The sequence below is a fragment of the Stegodyphus dumicola genome, chromosome 3 (genome assembly GCF_044657685.1).
Source record: "Stegodyphus dumicola isolate Sdum_Otavi_A_Nest chromosome 3, ASM4465768v1".
NCBI classification, from domain to species: domain Eukaryota; kingdom Metazoa; phylum Arthropoda; class Arachnida; order Araneae; family Eresidae; genus Stegodyphus; species Stegodyphus dumicola.
In genome coordinates, this window is record NC_140770.1 from 42,833,303 (window position 1) to 42,850,808 (window position 17,506).

The 17,506-nt window shown below is 33.1% G+C and overlaps 1 protein-coding gene across 10 annotated transcripts in view; it reads left to right on the forward strand.

Annotated features, from left to right (window-relative positions):
• Positions 1-10,667: 10,667 nt before the first annotated feature.
• LOC118181411 (insulin receptor-like) overlaps positions 10,668-17,506 on the forward strand; it is a 64,822-nt gene continuing 57,983 nt past the window's right edge. For 2 of the 10 annotated variants that reach the window (XR_015040180.1, XR_015040181.1), the window contains exon 1: positions 16,461-16,905. The gene's annotated coding sequence lies outside the window, so the exon portion shown is untranslated. Of the gene's footprint in view, positions 11,047-16,460; positions 16,906-17,506 lie in introns of those variants that run through there. The other 8 variants (XM_085812812.1, XM_085812810.1, XM_035350547.2 and 5 more) reach the window with 7 other exon arrangements.

A 17,506-nucleotide genomic window follows, 5' to 3' on the forward strand; every position in this document is an offset into this window, starting at 1 on the left:
TAACGTAGATACGAACCAGTTTCCTTTAAAAAGAACGGGGCATCTGTCCCTTTCCGTGTAGTGCCTAAAAACGAAGCATGTAATAAGTAAAAAAAAAAAAAAAAAAGGTGCGGTTGCCGCTTCAAGGGATTTTATTGTATTATGTGTGTGTTAACGTGTAAAGAATGATAAATACCTTAAGGAGTCAATTACCTTTAAAAATATTCCCAAAATATAACACATTTTTATTTTTTATAACTGATTAATGAGCTTGAAATTTTGTATATTTATTTCGATATCTTTAATGTATTTGCTGCCTTTATTTATATTCGAAATATTATTTTTTTAAATATATTTTTTACCATCAATATAGTAATATGTATTGCACACATCATTATAAAAACAAACTTCTTTTTTTTTTTTTTTTTTTTTTTTTTCCCCCAATGTAGAAAAATACAGTACAGTTAAAATGACCTACTTTAAAAATAATACAAACCACTAGCGGCCGAGCGGTAAAATCGCTGAACAGTGGTAGTTCGGTTCGCGGTTCGAGTTTCTGCGAACTGGTTGGCTGCATGAACATTTTCGTAGATTTCCCCCTGTGTAATGTGTGTACGAGCCAGTTTTTCTTAGCATGTTCTCCACGAAGGCATCACTTTTCTTAGGTAGGTAGCCCTTGAAGGCTCTGCAACAGCTAAATAAACCTAACCGAACCTTTAAAATAACAAAATTATATTTTTCTAAAAAATAACTTTTTTTAATTATTTTCGAAACTCTGAAATCAATTATTTTTTATCGTGATTAAAGATAATTTGTTAAGTTTTTTAGGCGAGAGACAGTAGTTATTCATTTTAAGCTCACTTAGGGTTTATACAGTTAGTATTTTTTTTTTTTTTTTTTTTTTTTTTTTTTAAATTCTGGCCAATGGTTTCGGAGAAACTGGCACGGAAGCAAGAGAATTATAGTTATGAGAAATCTTAAAGATATAATTACCTTCAAATCATATAAATGCATGTTATTTTCTTAACAAAGAAATAAACATCGTACCTATAAATTAAAATTGGCAAATATATAAAATTATATATTTAAACAATATTGCACACATAGCGGTATTGGTAATATATTGTGATGGTTTGTCTGTAGATGTTTCAATGTTTCAATACAGGTGTGAAGTTCATTTTACGTAAATTAAATGCCCTACAATGAATAATTCGTAAAAAAAAAAAAAAAAAAAAAAAAAACTAATAATATACTAGAAACACTCAGAACAGGAAAAATTATATCAATAAATCATAAGGCTAGTTAATTAATTCTGACAGGTTGTGCGGAAGTGTCAAATTGTTGTCCTAAGTTGGTTATACCTGTTAGAAAATTTCATGTTTCCGCAGGGGCAAAGAATCTCTAAGGAGATTCTTTGCCCCTGCGGAAATGAATGCCCCTGCCCTGCGGAATGAATAATGAATACCCCTGCCAAAGAATCTCTAAAGAGATTCTTTGGCAGGGGTGACGTGCGCAAATGTCACTTATGCGTAACTGCCCATGTGGGCATGAATCACATCACCGGACAGTGGTGGAGACTTTATGGAAAGAAATGCTTAGCATAAAATTTTCGAAATGATAAAAGCAGTTATTGCGAATGCTTAAAAGAGGTAGTACCTTTTGATTGAAGAATGCTTATTATTGGATTAGCTATGCTTCATTTTTTATTAGTTTTGCTTATTGGTGAATTATATTACTAGCCATCTCTTATTTTATTATTTTATCGCAGTTGACTCTTGTGGAGAAGAAGCGAAAGGATATGAATGTTGGGCTACCAAAAATAATTTTTTAAATAGAAGAAATTTTCATTACAAATGAAGGATATTTTTAGAAAAATAATGGCAAAATTTATTTGCAAGGCATATTACAAATTTCAGTAGTTTAAATCGTGCAAAAAGCAAGAATGGTACGAAGTTAAAAAAAAAAAAAAAAAAAAAAAATTATCTATTTTCCTAGCAGATCTGGCTTTTTTCATTAGGCATTTATTAATTTTTTTTTTCAATATATCTGTTTAAAACTGTGTTTTATTATCGCCATTTTTTCCTTCAATCGTAAAAAAAGGGTTGTAAAATATCTGTAATTTAAACAGTGGCTAACTACCTCATTACACAGCTCACTCCGCAACATTCTCTTTGTCAGCCAATTATTAAAATTTTGGAGCAAATTAATGAACTGATGTTTTACTATCTAAATTTAAAACATTTGTATTTGTATCAAGTAGTATAACATTCTAAATCACCGGGTTTTTGTTTGAATGGATATATGGAAGTCAAAAATTTAACATTTTACTTAACTTTCATTCGTTCTACAAGAAAGTATTAAGTCTTCTAGACGTTGCTAAGAGATCTCAGTAACGAGGTCAGTTCAAGAATTGTGGGATCTATTCTTCTTTGCTAATATGCAATGTAACTAGATCTGTACTTAAAAGTTGGAGCTGCGACTTCTCAAAAAGACTCGAAGATGTATACGACAGGGAAAGGGTGCGATTTTGTGCTGAAAACTTTAAAAGTCACTTTTCAAATCGTTGCCACCAAATACTATCGCCCTGTATTATACTTGAAGAAATTGAATAATGAAGAATCTGCATACAAGTATGTTTCTCGCATTGTGATAAAACAATGGTATCTAGAGCCATCCAATTTTGAATGACGTAATCCTACTGCGAATATGGGCATCTGAAAGCCCAAATTTGAAATTTGGAATTTGTTTTATTATCGATAAACTTAAAAAAAAAATTTTGATTAACAAACTCAAGGATTTCAAAGCGAGCGATGGCAACATTGTACAGGAAAAAACATTTTTATCTCCAATGCGTGAGACTGCGTATCGGAAATTCCAACTCAGTTTAAAATTGTTTTGCGATATCGCTGTTGAACTGAATTTTATGGTTTTCAGTGCGAAGAACTTGATATTTAATAAATAAAGGTAACACACAAAATGTTAAAAAAAAAAAACGCCTCTTTGGACATAATTTAAAATCTGAAACCTTTCATATTTTCTTTCCCCCCCCCGAATGCAATCAAAATATAAAGAAATAAACCTACAGTTTAAGAAGGATTTTATGCACTGAATGAAAATAAAATAAATCAATAATTAAAGAAAATTAAATATAATATTGAAAGAGCTGGCTAGGAAAGCAGTATCATATTTTAATACTGATACTTAAGTTACTTATGAATTATAATATCTTGCTAAAATTATAATTGCTTGTTAAATCTGTCTATTAAATTCCCTTCTTATTAATTACAATCTCATTACAAATTATTTTCGTGTGTACTCCTGAATGAAACGCAGTTATAATGTATTTCTCCAGAATCGTATGTTAAAAGACACCACCTTTTGCTATGTTCTCATAAAAATGGCTTACTAATCTTTGTTTACAAAATATCAACAAGCAAAGTACTCCGTTCCCACACTTAATAAATATTTATGACTTTGAATTGTTGAATTTGGATATTTCCCGGATTTCTACTAATTAAATTAGATGCAATTTCCTTTTCCCAATTAACCTTTCCGCTCTTTTTCACTGAAACATTTCTCGAGATAACAAGATAAGCTGATACTGGTTTTTACCTTATCTTTTATAATTAGTGACGGAAATAGCAAAAGCTCAATCTTCTATTGTAGTGGAGACAAAGAACGTGAATGGAGGACTTTGGTTCACGTTCTTTAGCTGCCCAATGATTTCAGAAATGAAATGGTTATATCAATCTTTGCCTGATTTGATATTTTTCTTGGGAAACTGAACATGCTTTTGAGTGGGTAGAAAAGACCCTGTTTTTTGAAATGAAAAAATCTCTGTCCTTTTAACGTTTGGATGAAAAGGTGTTAAAGGTTTTCTAAGCTCTTTTCCAAAGACAAACAGAGCCAAACAAATAAAAGAGTTTTCTTTTTGTTTGTTTTTTAACTTAATAACGAACAAAATTAAATATATTGCGCAAATGAGTAATTATTGTGTAACACACCATCTAAAATTCATATTTAATATATATGTTAAACTGATAGTTAAAAAGTATCGTTTTCAAACTATCCCATAAAGTAAATTTCTATTTACAAATTTCTTACAAACTTATGTATTACATGATTAATCGAAAATATCCATTGAGTATAATAAAGGGAAATAACCAATTTAATCTGCTGTTCTCTATCTACCTGTTTGGTTCACCAGCGGCTGAGCGGTAAAGTCGCTGAACATTGTTAATTCGATCCGAGGCTCGAATCCCGCGAACGGGCTGGCTGCATGGGCGTTTACATGGTTTTTCCCCATGTGTAACGTGCATACGAGCCAGTTTCCCTTAGAAAGTCCTCCTAAAGGCATCCCTCCCTTTAGGCAGATAGCTCTCAAGACTTCGCCGTAATCAACTAAACCAAACCAAACAATCTACCTGTTTCTTTTAATCAAGATATTTTTATATATCTTACAATTACTTTTTTTATTTAAAAGAGTACTTTGTTACGAGACTTTAGCAATCGGTAATTGGGGGGGGGTTACCGGTAGACAAGCAGATAAGGCCGCTGAATGTTAGTAGTTCGGCTTGGATCCTGATGAACCGGTTGATTGCATGGGAGTTTCGTTTATTTGCTTATTTGGATAAGGCAACATACACAGCTATCGGCCTAAGTATAGGTAGGGCTTTGTTAGAGCTTCCTGAAGAAAAGTAGCGCGAATTATGTTGCATATGCGAAAAATCACGAAAATGCTCATACAAAATCATCTCCTTTCGCCTGGATTTCAATGCAGGTTACACAACCAGTATTCAGCAATCTTGGTCACTCTGGTTCACTGGTTAGGCAATGAAATTTTCGTAGTTTTCCCCGGTGTACGTGAGTACGTGAACACTTTCTTTTCGTTAAGTCTTCCAAAAGGAGTTCTACCTCAAGCAAACAGTTTTCGCATACTTTACCGTAATCAACAAATAATTCATTCCATCAGTATTTTTTTCATTCCTCTGTCCGTTCTTCAGATTAGGCTAAAAAGTCAAAATTCTTTTCATTCATTCTGATGAGAGAGAACCGAAAGTATACTTTCAGTACTTAAGCAGCAAGAGGACATTTGATAATTATTTTAAATTGTTCGCTACGCGTTAACATATCAGTTAAAATTACATACATATGTGTGATATTAATACTCCGCTGCTATTCGCAGTATGTCTTGGATCATATTATATATGGTACAGGTGTTGTAGTATTAAAATTTGTCGGTGATAGGAATGGAAATATAATGAGTAGGTAAACACATACCGAATACCATTACTAATTTTTCACATAAACGTACAGAACCTTTAAACTCATTAAAATACAATGAATATTTTGCTAATTAAAATATTTCATTGTAAGAGAACCACACAAAAAGTTACAGTTTTGTAAATATCTAACATCTTAGAGTATTGAAACTTTTTTTTTTAATGGGGATGAACTTCTCCATTTAAAAAAATCTTTGTGTCTGAAAGATCAAAATTTAAGGGAATAAAGTTCGCAGTCATCTTTTTTTACATATTTTATATAACAGGGGTGAATTACTTTGCATGTTTGCTTTCCATTAGGAAAATTTTTTGACGACTGCTTGTCAAATTTCCGAAATTTAATCTACACAAGCCCAGTGTATGCGACTCTCGCGAACCCATTGTTAAATTTATGTTTAATTTGCGTGCCTATTGTTTATTCTGCTTGCTTGTTTATTTATGCTAAGAAAGGCGCATAATTTGCATGTCATAATTACACGTTATTCTTTCTTTTGCTGAGAATTCTGGTGTTATCTGATTTCGCTTCATTCAGACGCATTGCATATAGCTTAAAATTTAAATAAAACGTTTGAAAATTCCATTTGTTTTGAGTATATTTTTGTTTGAGTATTAGATTATTTAACCTCAGGACAGTGGGCTGAAGTACTGCTGTTTAGTTTTCCATTAAAAGAAGAAACATACGTGAAAATATTTGACTATACAACATGTTTTAGATTCAGTAACAATCTCTTTGAGTGGGAAATCTTTTAGAGAATTTAGTCCTAAACCTTCTACCATCAATCATCATCCAACTTTCTTGACTCTATATTCCCCCGAAAGATGAATTAAGAAGAAAATAATGTGTATCAGCTTTTGGTATAAATAGTGTCGCGTAACTAAATTTATTCGTTACTTAAGTAATTTTTTTAATTTTTTAAATTTTCGAGTCCCCCTCCTTTTAAAATATTTTCTATGCGCAATTATTTGTATTTTCTGTCTTAGTAAAACAGAATCAGTCGGTTTCAGTGGAGGTTGGACTCCGTATCTGATAACTCCGGTAGTGCATCATTCCACTAAGAGGCTGATGACACTTCTGTAGTAATCCCAAAAGAGCTTAAATTGCGCCGAAGCCCAACGGAGTTCGGCTTCGGTACTTCTCACTTTTTGTCGTAAATTGTAATTTTAGCCGGAGCGCAGCGGAGCCTTAAATAAGAGGGCTCCGGCTCTTCTTAAATGTAAATGAATCGCAGTTTCAGAACATTCTTTGAATCCCCAATATTTTATTTTAATTATAAGTAAAGTTTAAAAATTGATTCCAACTTCTTAATGTATGCCTTCTTGGAATCAAAACTTTTTCCCTGGAGAAGGCCGAAACTTTTATCTGATGGAAGTGTAATGAATTGTAAGAGCAGAGCATTGCCGTTCCCGAATGTAACAGAAGCGATCATACTACTCGTGCACGTCCAGTGCGAGAAACTTCTCCAATTAGATCACAAGTGCAAACTTCTCTTTTTGGAGGAGTAGATACTAAGTAAAATGGCGCACCACCGAAGGTCTCGGATTTGGAGTTCAAACACCATCGAAACCGATTATTGTTACTAATTATAAAATGGGTCCAAATAAACACAATTTAAGAACGCAGATATATAAATACGCAAGAGCAAGAAGAACCACTTCAGTGGAAATTCACAATATACATAATTAATAATATTTAAATTAAAAGCATAGACACCAATACATAAGGAAAGATATTCAGAGGGTGAAAATTATTTACATACGGTAACGCAGAACTATGATTTCATTCAAAGAAATGTACATAACACAAGATGATTACTTAAATTGGCCGTGCGGCGGACCAAAGTGTTAGTAAACAATGAAAGGATCTGTATTCTGTTCCAAAATGCCTGAAGGCTGCAGTCGGATTCACAAAAGTACATTAGCCGGTAGAAGTAAGGAAACCATCTCTACACTGTCTCACAAAAGTGATGGGATACTTGTGCTTTACAAAAGGAAACTGTAATAAAATAAATTAAAAAAACATGTAAAAATTTTTTTGGGCGTGTTTCATACTTAAATTTAGTAACAATAATTACACTACACACATTTTCTCAAAATATTAATTTAATAAAAATACAATTGTTTAGAACGGAGCAAAAACTCGCTCACATAAGTGATGGGACACCATTAGATACTACTACGTACTACAATAAAAATATTTTTTTGGGTTTTTATTTTTACTCAAAAGCAATTGGCAATAATTTATAAAATCGTCTTCAATATTTCTATCCAGTTTGTTTTGGAAATTTTGTGTTTTTACCTCTGTGCAGCCAGGAATGCTAAACGAAAAGAAACTTTGCCTGAAATTCGAAAATTAGTTATTAATTTGCATATTGAACGTGGAAAATCGATTAGAGAAACTGCTGAAACAATTAACTTGAGTCATTCAACAGTTTTCGATATCATTAAACGATATAAAAAGAATCATATGATTCAGGATAAAAGAAGACCTGGCCGACCATCAAAGCTATCCAATGGAATAAAGCGAATTATCGTTCGAAATATTAAAAAAAATCCAAGAATTAGTGCTCCTAAAGTTGCTGCTGATTTACAAGCATTATATGGAGTAATTGTTAATCCTGAGACTATAAGAAGAGTAATTCGATCTGCTGGATATCACGGTAGAACAGCCAGGAAAATATTCTTCGTAAGTGAAAAGAATAGAAAACTCAGACTGGCTTTCGCAAAATCCAACATAAATAAGAATTCTGATTACTGGAATGAAGTTATATTTGCTGATGAGAGTAAATTTAATGTATTTGGTTTTGACGGTAGAATCTTGGTGTGGAGAAAACCCAGGGAAGAATTTCGCAAACAGAACTTGGTGCCAACAGTAAAACATGATGGAGGAGGATTTATGGTATGGGGGTGTATGTCGTCCGCTGGAATTGGTAATCTTGTTTTTATTGACAGTATAATCGTTCAGTACAAGTATATTGAAATTTTAAATCAAAATTTGAAATCTTCAGCACGAAAATTGTACCTTCATAACGATTTTAAATTCTACCAGGACAATGACCCCAAGCACACTGTTTTGAACGTTAGACTCTGGCTGTTGTATGACTATCCTGAAATAATAAAAACACCACCACAATCTCCAGACTTAAATACCATAGAGAATATTTGGAAAGAATTGGAATCAAGAATTCGCAAACACACCATTTCTTCAAAACAACAATTAAAATCGGTGATTCAAGAAGAATGGGGTAAAATCACTCCAGAAATCACAAAAAAAATGAGTCGAATCCATCCCAAGAAGATTAAATCATATTTTAAAAGTAAAAGGATATCCAACAAAATATTAAAACCTTTTAAAAAAGTAAAATTTTTGGATAAATATTTGATGAAAAAGTAAGTGTCCCATCACTTATATGAGCCATTTTTTGCTCCGTTCTAAACAATTGTATTTTTATTAAATTAATATTTTTATATTTTGAGAAAATGTATGTTATGTAATAATTGTTACTAAATTTAAGTATGAAACACACCCACAAAAAAATTTTTACACGTTTTTTAAATTTATTTTACTACACTTTCCTTTTGCAAAGCACAATTGTCCCATCACTTTTGTGAGACACTGCATGTGAAGACATCTGAAAGGAAAGCGGTTTTACTTTCGACTGAAAGCCCTGTGTGGGAAGCCATTAATTAGAAAGAGGTTTCTGCGAGTTCATTTCCCACGATACCCACAATAGGCTCCCGCAGTGAGCTGTACTAGCCCCCCCCCGCGACAACCGTAACTAGCTATCCCCCGCTTATAAAACTTTACCTAATACACTCACCAAGGAATTAACAAACAAAGTGTTGCTCTCCTCATGTTGGACGTGGCGAAAGCCTTCGACCGCGCCTGGCATGAGGGGCTCATATCCAAATTAATTACTGCTAACGTGGACCGAGAAAAGATCTTGACAATTCAATCCTTCATTACAAACCGGACTTTTTGTGTTTGTGTGAACGGTGCTATCTCCTCGTCTAGAAATATCCATAGCGGTATTCCGCAAGGGTCAGTTCTAGGACCTTATACGTATCTATTTTATGCTGCTGACTTTCCTCAAGCATCTCAAAATAACGCTATTTTGGCCTGTTATGCAGACGACACTGCCCTGGCAGTAAAGTCTGTTAATATGAATCACGCCATCAAAAAACTACAAGATGTCATTCCTAGCATTGAACGATGGTGCGCGCAATGGAAAGTCCAAATAAACGCAGCCAAATCTCAACTTCTCCTCATACGCAGAAATAAAAGGAACACACCTGTCAAAAGAGGACTTTATCTATTTAACGAAATTGTTCCAATTGTTCCCCATGCCAAGTACCTCGGAGTGATTATAAATGATCGCTTAACGTGGACTAACCATATAAATTACGTCAGGGATAAGGCCTTACAAATTATCAAATGTCTCTTCCCAATTATTGGTAAATACTCCACTCTCGACCTGGGAAAAAAGCGGCTCATCTACACGTCTGCGATCAGACCGATCATGACTTACGCCTCCCCAGCGTGGGCCGCCCTGACCAAAACTGACCTCAATAAATTATGTGTTGTGCAGAACCGCTATCTCAGGATTATTACGAATGCTCATTATTTCGTGACAAATAAGTGTCTACAAGATGACCTCAAGATCGACCCCTTAGATAAGTTCATCGCAAAGCAAAATCGGAATTTCTTCAGAGAAGCCCAGGACTGCAATCATATGTGTCAAGTTAACCTCTTTGAATATGAAATATTGCACGAAGACAGGCACCTTAGACCATTTACTGCATTTATTCTCAATGAAAATCAGAACTTCCCAACCTAAGTTTTTACCCTGTGTTTACTTGGAAAACTGAAATGCTTAAAGTTAAGCAGCCACTATCGGGGTCAAGGCACGGGAGGGTGACCTCCCACGGGACTACGAAGTAAAGTCTTCTACTGCTTACTGTAGATCTCTCACTGCTCCTATTGGTTTCAAATTTCTTTTATTTTATTTAATTTAACTTTTAGTTTACTGGAAAGTATGTTTTTATGTCTCTGCAATTGAATATTTTGTAAATAGCAAATTCTCATGATTTTCGCATACACATCTCAACAGCCAATCAAAAGACCTCTACTAAGAGATATCTTTGACTGCTTCTGCTGGACTCCCTGCGGAATTTTACTTTTGTATATAGTCTTTCTAGTTGTGAGAAAAATGCACTTTGATGAGTTTATGCACTGAATATTTGTAAAAATGCACACTGTACCTGAAACTTGGACCAGCATCTCTCCAGCCTACCAGACACCGCTATAGCCTCACGTGACAAAGTAGTCACACCTTCTTTCATTTTGCATCCTGTCCTCCGGACACACTCATGCATTTGCTATACCTGCAATGTACTTTTTAATTCATGACAGCCGGTATACAGCTTGCTATCAGCAAGCTACACACGGCAATAGTGGGAAAAGGAAGGATCACCAAGGAACAGTTCGTTATTATTTCTCCTAAGATCTTCAAGGCTTTGTTCATTGTCAGCAATGCAACTCTTTCCTGTAGATTTTGCAGGAAGTGCTTGATGAAAGGTTCAGACCAGAATACTGAGTTATGCTTCCTAAGTCTGCCTCTCCCGGTGTGACAGATAAACTGCTCTAATAAATACAAGATATGTCACTTGCTATTTACTCGTCTTTAGAGTAATCTGTGTATATTTGTGGCTTCTTAACTCATCTGATAAGTGGAAAGATACGAAATTTTTCTTTTCATAGTTTCTGCACCAGATATGCTGATCCCAGGTAATTTCAAGATTTCTTTCAAGTAAAGCTGGAATTCAAATTTATTTGCGTGTTGTATTTAGTGTATATAGAGTAAAACTGCTTCCTAATTTAAGTGAGTTGCCTAGCCTTTATGTGAGAGAGCTCTAGTTGTTTTCCTAAAAACCACGTTACAATCTATCAGTGAGTAGGAAAAGTACAACTTAAATAATCTAAATATTGTATATAACTCGAGATCCTCTGAAACGCACGCCATCAGCTCGATTACAGGTATTTTGAGAGCGACGAATTGGCCATTCCCTCATGTAGAGTTTCTATGCGATATGCTCGATTTTTAAGAACGTCTTCATAAGAGTGGCCGCACGCCGCACTCTTAAGCAGTTCGAATGCTATTCAAAAAAGACAAAAATCTTCATAAGGGTGAGTGCTTCCATATGAAAATCAGGGTACTTACGAAAAATTCCGTCGACCATTTTTGCCTATTAAAGAAAAGACGGCAAAGTACGCGATTTTTCGCCAAAAATGGAAACGTTTTCAAACGAGCTGGGTTTGGTGTAGCCTTGATTACACGTGTTAGTTATTATTCTTGAGTAAAGACTCTTTTTTTTTTCCCTCTATCACGTATTTTCGGGGAAAAAACAATTAAAATTTGGGACCTGCCTACTACAGAAGAGCATGCTGTTGAATAAGTTATGGAATCTTTCGGGCCTAAAAAGAAAATGTGTTAATGGCCACGAAATGGCGCCTAGTGAAAAATGATTGCTTTTACAGTATACATCCTTAATAAAAAGTAATGGAAATTTTTAATGAAAAATTAGATATAAATAAATGACAATATAATTAATTTGAAAGAAAAATAACTTTTTTATTGTATTTAGTAATTCTTTTTAATTATTATTTTGAGCGATTGGCGCTGTCTCTGGTGGTCGACGGGACTTTCCGTAAGGACCAAAATCAGTTTTTAACATAAATAAAGCTTCATAAGGGTGAGATCACCCTTATGTTGGGTCCGATTTTCGTTTGCATTACTGATTAATAGTAGGATATGAAGTAAATCTTCGGTACCTTATGAAAAAAAAGTATAATGATGTCCATACCTTGATGAAAAATGGTGGGTTGGCATAAAAATGCCCGAATCTTTGCTACTGAATCTAGACTGACACAAGAATTCCGACGTTTCTATTTTGAATGCAGACTGCAGTGAACCAAACTAATTTTAATTTCATTTTTAAAGCTCATTAGTATAATTTAATTTATTCTTCATATTATTAATACTTTATGTTAATTTATAAATGTTTTTTATTTATTCTTTTTAATTATTACAAATTTATTTCTTTTAACCATGTGTATTTTTCTGGTACTTTTAATTTACGAATTTAACCATAGGCGTAATCAGAATCCGAGCCAGGAAAGGAGGTACAAAAGACTTTAGATTAAGAAATTCAATTGGAGCGGAATACACCCGCCAGTCATCGAATGAAAAGACAACCAAACACAAATAATCCGGTCCATGGGTTTGAATCGCGGCAAACTGGCTAGCTGTATCAAAATTTTAAAGATTTTTTGCAAATATCCGTGTGAGAAGAATATTAGGCAGTTTCGATTAGAAATCAGGGCTAGCTTTAGAGTATTCGTTTACTTGTGCGAAATTATTTCGTCGCCCACCCTTGTATATATCATATATTGGTAAATATGCGTAACCCTCAATAGGTTCAAAATCAACGTACACAAGCATTTTTATACGATGTTTGTTTGTAATGATGTAATGTAATGATGTTTAAAATGCAGCAGAAGGTTAAAAAATCATATGTGGGTAAAAATGGTAGATGGCACACAAGCACACTGTTGTTTCATGTCACAAGCGATTTCGTGCAAAAAAAATTGTAAAGAATATATTTGCACATATATAACTTTTTGTTTTAATTTTTTTACATTTGACTGGGATATGAAGACAATCTGATCACAATACTGCTTTATTTCACATTGGTTTACGCATTAGGAAACATTATATTTCAATGAATTACATTTGCCACTATTCAATCGAAATGCAACCTTAATTTAAGAGATGTGTACTCATCTTGCTTTCTCACATGCTGATTTTCAGAGTTGTAGCTAGGGTTTTCACCGCCCAGGGACAACTGAAGATTTCGCGCCCCCTACTGCTTGCGAAGGATGGAAAACATTTAATTCTAAAATGTCGTAACATCACTTTGGCGCCCCTTGGATTCTACGCCCGGGGACAGATGCCCCTCTTGCCCCCCCTTCTAGCTACGCCCCTGCTGATTTTTCAAGCATTTTGAAAAATCTCTACTACAACTACTTCTTTTTTTATTAATATAGTGGAAACTGTGATAAAATTACTTTATTCTACCTACAGTTGACGTTAAAAACGTTTTGATCGATTTTAATTTGGAAACATTTCTTGGGCGACTGGCAATAGAAACTGGCATGGTTAGTAGGATTCTCATCGAAATCCATAGGTTTGGATACATATTCAATACATATATATACAACAATACATATTCTTTGCCATAAGTGCACGTGTGCTTCGTAACTAACGGTTTAAGTAACCTAAAATTTTATCTTATCTGTTCTGTTACTTGGAGATTCAAACATATGAAGAAATTAAGTCTGGTTCCAGATGAGAGAAACAGCTAACAAATCGTATCCAAGTGTTCTATTTCATGTTCACGATTTTTTTTTTTTTTTTTTTTTTTTTTTGCAAAGTTATATTTTATTTGGCTTCTCTGTTTGGATTAAACCTTGACACCAGTTTTTGATTCTTCTACCAAATGGACTTTTTTGATAGTTGGGAACCTTGGATTTACAAATCTTTAAAGGTTTCAAAAATGACAGATGAAAATTTTGAAATTCTCTCTGAAATGTTATAATTCTGAGTACTAAATATCTTAACTTATATTAAGTACAAAGTCTTTAAAATGTTATCACAAGCATTATATTATAAAGTAAGGATTCCCAGCCCCCTTTTTTTGTATCCACCCCTTTTAAAAGAATGGTTTTCATCATAGACCTAACTTACATTTTTCTCTATAATATACAGCCTATAACATAATTATAATACAATTGCTTGCTTATAAATAATACAGTCAAAAGTCGTTAATTCGGACACCCATAATCCGGAATGATCTATAATCCGGACCTCAAAGCTAAAAACTTTCTGCGTATGCGCCGCTTTGACACATGCGCATAGGCGTTTGCGCGTGCGCGTAAGACCTTTACGACTGCGCATTTGCGTGTGCGCAAGCGCAGAATACGTTTTCGCGTGCGCGTTTAATGTATAACGGACTGTATAAGCTAAAATTATCTAATTATCTATTTCAGTTAATGTTGATGATTGCGTTGTTTCTTGATCTTCGAATTGGATGCGGCTTATTATTTTTTGCAGACTGTAAGAGCAATTTTATAAAAGTAAACTTGAACTTTCAATTATGTCAAATAGAATTTCTGATGCTGGAGCTCCCAAAGGAGATCCTTTGGGAAAACAAAAGTATGTTTCGATGTCCGTCTAACAAAAAGTGGAATTGCTGCAAAAAATGGATAAAGACATGAAGAAGGTGACAGAGAGGTTAGTGAAAACGAAAAAATTTCGATTGACAAGTTAGTCGGTATTCTCGGCACAGCAATTACGGGATTTGAACAGCGGAACTTTGTAACTGAACAAGAAATTATGTCTGTTTATAGAATTAAAGAGAAAGTATTATCACATAAAACGAAGCAACTTAAACAACTTACATTGAAAGAAATGTTTAATAAAGTAAACAAATAAATATTAAGTTTTTTTTTTTTTTTTTTTTTTGTAAATTTTGATGTCTTTTATATCATAATTGTTCTTTATTTCATAAATTACGGTTTCATATTTTTAATTTTTTAATTTCTGCATGCCATCTTACGAGATTTAAACTGATGATCTATAATCCGGAATCGCCGAAGTCCCGACGAGTCCGGATTAACGACTTTTGACTGTATAAAGATAACAGGTAGATTAAAAATATGAACAAAAGTTTTGAAAAATGAGTTAATTTATGTTTAATTATATTTTGCATTATTATTATTTTATAATTTTACAAATATAAACAAATTCTCAGAAATAAAATTACAGATTCTAATTTCATAAAAGTTCTATTTTAATTAATTTAATGCATTAATACATTTTTAAAAAATATTTTGCATAATACTGCTTAATTTTAAATTACATCGTTCACAAATATTGAGCTTTTTTCTTGTTTTCCGTAATGAATTATTGACTTTTTTCTATTAGGTAAGAAGACCGGAAAGTCAATAATTGGCTTTGTAAAAACTTTTATTTTATTTCAACTAAGACTTGTACATAATCAGCTTCCTTCAATGTAATCAACTCTTCTTGCATGATGACATCAAGATTAAGTACCGAAGCGGAGTTCAGTATTCAGTTAGCCATGCTGGTGCATTGAAATATTCAGTGCTTTGTCTTTTAAATTTTACAAGGTGATTCATATATAACAACATATCTTCTGAGAAAGTTTTATGTTCTTCGTAATTTTCTGATTGTGTTTTTTGCGCTTCTGATTTTGACTTTTTTTATATTACACTTTTTCCATAAAAAATGATATATTATTAAAAATATTATTGATTCAAAAAGTATTTAATATACTTATATTAATAAGTATATTAAATACTTTTTGAATTTTTTTGTTTATATTTCTCTTATTTATTTTATATGATTTCTTCCTTTCTATATGACATAGCTTTATAGCAATGTATAATATATAATTATACTATTATTGTATAATGTTTAATATATCAGTATATATAATATATAATTATAAGTTTAATAATATTAATAGTTTTTTTTGTAATTAGTGACATACTCATTATGCCAATCAACTGCTGGTGCATATTTGATTAGAGACTCTCAGTCGACCCCCTAATCATAATTGACCTTCCTTAAAATTTCATCTACTCCCGGGAGGGGCAATAAATACCCAGCTGGGAACTCCTGTCATAAACTATTGTACGAATTGTACATCACATTTTGAATAACTTTACCTACACTTATTTTTAGCTTCATTTTTAAATCTAATTTTTATTATTTTGTATTAATTTCATTGATTATTTACTATTTAAATTATTTTACTATTTTTAATCAAGAATATTTTACTTATACCATGCGTTGTTCTTCCCGAAATTTGTCGCCAAAACCACAAAAGGTTTTCACGTCTATGACAAATGTTATAGTATTTATGCTGCCTATGGTATGGTAGTACAATTTCTGAGACAGGTACACAAATACACGCTGCTTTTAATAAAATAATTTAATTTGTGTAATTTAGCCGCGTTGAACAATAATAAATAAAGAATAGCTGGACAAGCAACTATGATAACAAAAACAGATCGCTAATAATATTAACAATAAACATTATTTTGTTTTTCGTTGCTATGAGTTACCAGACTGGCAGCGTTGAGTTAGTAGGCAAGTCGCCACACTGCCGTTCCAAATAATCCCCTCTTTTTTTTCCAAATAAGTGACCAGTTTCTGTATTTGCGTGAGAAAATGCTATTTTATCGGTTATACAGAAAGCGATAGTTGCGCCTCCAATCGCACGTTTACCGTCGTAATTTGCTAGCCGCGGAAGCAGAGCTTTCATAACTTTATAATGGAATTTTATTCATTAGTAAACACTCGGCTTCAACAGTCTTCCATTTGGCTCATATAGGCGCCTTTTTTTTTTTTTTTTTTTTTTTCGTTGCTGGCGCGCTGTTTGAATAGTTGAATAAAAGCAATTGAGAATCAAGGTAAGCTCTTTGGTTGAATTTTCGCTTAAATAAGGAGAGGTTAGAATGGATACTGTCGGCTGCCTTTGATGCAGATCTTCTAGCGAAGTAAGAACAAAAATTCTGAGTTCATTAAGAAAATTATGCATATTTACGACTGCGTTTGGGTTTTCATTCGCAGAGAACCCGTTGGCGCCGTTGCATTTTTACTCGCCAAGCTCGAGCCGAGCCGTAAACGTGATTTTTAGTGTATGTAAATTCAAGTTAGCAGACAAAACAATATATATATTAAGCATATGGGTAGTAAAAATTCGCAGATAATAAGCATGTAGATGTAAAACTAACCGGTTAAACGTGATATATGAAAATAAATTTGTTTTAAATTCAAATTAGCCCAGAAAAGAATTTATTAAGCATAAGCATTTATAACAGAAATAAAAATTAGTATTAATATACTAAAATTAATCGGTTAAACGTGATATACGAAAAAAAAAATTGTCTTAAATTCCAATTAGCACAGAAAACAATACATTCCTTACACCAACACTGGTTTGATAATTTTGATGACCATGGGGATGCATCAAACTATTCTGTCATCTTAGATATTCAATAATATTTTTTATTTCAATTTATCAATTTAATCATCTATTTATGTCACCCCTGCCATCCTCTGAAAGGTTATTGTTAAAAAAGCATTAACAATATATTA